We start from the raw sequence: 1,798 nt of genomic DNA, 5'->3' as shown, positions 1-1,798 counted from the left end.
TTTGATTTGACTTATGTGCCGGGCCCGGTCAGAACTGAATTGATGTGTTCGATTAAGTTCTATGTCAAATAAATCAGAGATCGAGAAACCTAAATGCTTGACTAACCATTCCATAGGATTGTCAGCATGATATCTAACAGAGGACTGTACGTTCCCTTATCTAAAGGACAAGATTGATTAGATCAGAGTTTGAAAGCGTCTTTGAGAGCTACGATTGCAAACCGAATTGTACTTGTATAGTTACTAGACTTATCCAAGTGGGAGACTGTTGGAATAGTGTCTAAGGCTGTAACTATATCCGGTTGTGCATAGTCCTTTTGGGTTGCCTTCACCATAGCAACTTGATAGGATGATTTAATAAGAGAGAGTAAATATTATTAATATATTATGGGAATAATATAATGAATACTAGAAAAACAGCCTTTTACGACGCTCATTGCGCGTCGTAAAAGGCTCAGACGACGCGCAAATGCGCGTCAAGGAAAGCCCTGTCATAAAGAAAGACGACACGCTTTTGCGCGTCGTCTATAGACGACGCGCATTTACGACGCTCATTTACGACGCGCATTTACGACGCGCGTTTACGACACGCAATGCGTATCAAGGAAGACCCTGTCATAAAGGAAGACGATACGCACTCACGTGTCGTAACCTTACGACGCGCGTGTTAATGACACGCAATGCGTATCAAGAAAGCCACTGTCAAGAAAGGCCATGTCATAAATGAAGATGACACACATTTTTGCGTATCATAATTTTAAATGTTTAAAAAAAATATTATTTATAGATTTTTCTAATTTTCAAATTAAATAATACAATAAAAATCTCATAATACAAAATAAAATACCATAAATAACAAAGATAATTCATTTCACTAATATGTCAAATACAAATAACTATTCCAGTAGTGAGTAAATGCTATAAAAAAAATGAACTCATTTATATACAATTGCATTATCTAGCTTCCTATGTGCCAAGAACTCTCTGTACAAAATGTTATCTTTGGTATGCATGTCTAAATACCTACTAACTCCTCCTATTCAAAAGATAGCCACCAATTTTCTCAGCAAAGTGTTGAAAAGGTACCTGCAATACAAAATCATTAACAAACATAATATATTTTAATTTTTTATTGAAGTATATGAAAATTGAAGTAGTTAGTTTAGTTAGCTACCTCATTTTCCTGTTTGATATCATGTGTAAAGAATTGTTACATATACATCCTATACAGAGTAATAAAGTAGGAGGTTATTTCCTGTAGTTTACCCATAAAAGAAAGGAAAAAAAAAACTTACAGGTTCTGTAATATAGACACGTGCCAGGTCCTTCAAAAGGTGAATTGAGAGAAACAAATACGTTTGCAGCATTCATGAGATTAATACTTAACCTCCTTCCCATAATTATTCTTTGCATTTCATTGTACAATCTGTTAATCAAATTTATATGTAAAAGGGTCATCAATTTGAACTCACGTTCCAACACCTTCTTTGAATAGATGACTATAATTTCTAGCCACAATTCAACTTATAAAAAGGAAAGAAAACAACAATCTAGCTTATAAAAGATTAATAAATAGAGGGCCTGAAATTGCTTAAAGCTCAACACTAGTAATCGCTAATCAATAAGATAATACTTTGTTTTTTTAACTTCTCCAACCATTGGTGGTTGTTGAGTTGACCCGACATCTTGTTGGAAAAATCAGGGCTTCCTTCAACTTCTCTCACTTTGTCCATAAGAAGGGATGATGGGCTTACTTCCTTCAAATCAACATTCAGATTCTTAAACAAAACCTGAAAGG

The 1,798-nt window shown here is 34.5% G+C and overlaps 1 long non-coding RNA gene across 1 annotated transcript; it reads right to left on the bottom strand.

Annotated features, from left to right (window-relative positions):
• Positions 1-946: 946 nt before the first annotated feature.
• Positions 947-1,538, bottom strand: LOC145094949 (uncharacterized). Its single transcript, XR_013703662.1, has 3 exons — positions 1,296-1,538; positions 1,175-1,223; positions 947-1,086 (listed from the first exon to the last, which is right to left on the bottom strand). It is a non-coding gene; the product is annotated as an uncharacterized LOC145094949 (long non-coding RNA).
• Between the last annotated feature and the right edge of the window lie 260 nt (positions 1,539-1,798).

This window comes from Lactuca serriola, chromosome 3 (assembly GCF_051521515.1).
Source record: "Lactuca serriola cultivar US96UC23 chromosome 3, Lser_US96UC23_V15, whole genome shotgun sequence".
In the NCBI taxonomy this organism is placed as follows: domain Eukaryota; kingdom Viridiplantae; phylum Streptophyta; class Magnoliopsida; order Asterales; family Asteraceae; genus Lactuca; species Lactuca serriola.
Note: the sequence above shows the minus strand (reverse complement) of the source record. Positions and strands in the feature narration are given on the sequence as shown.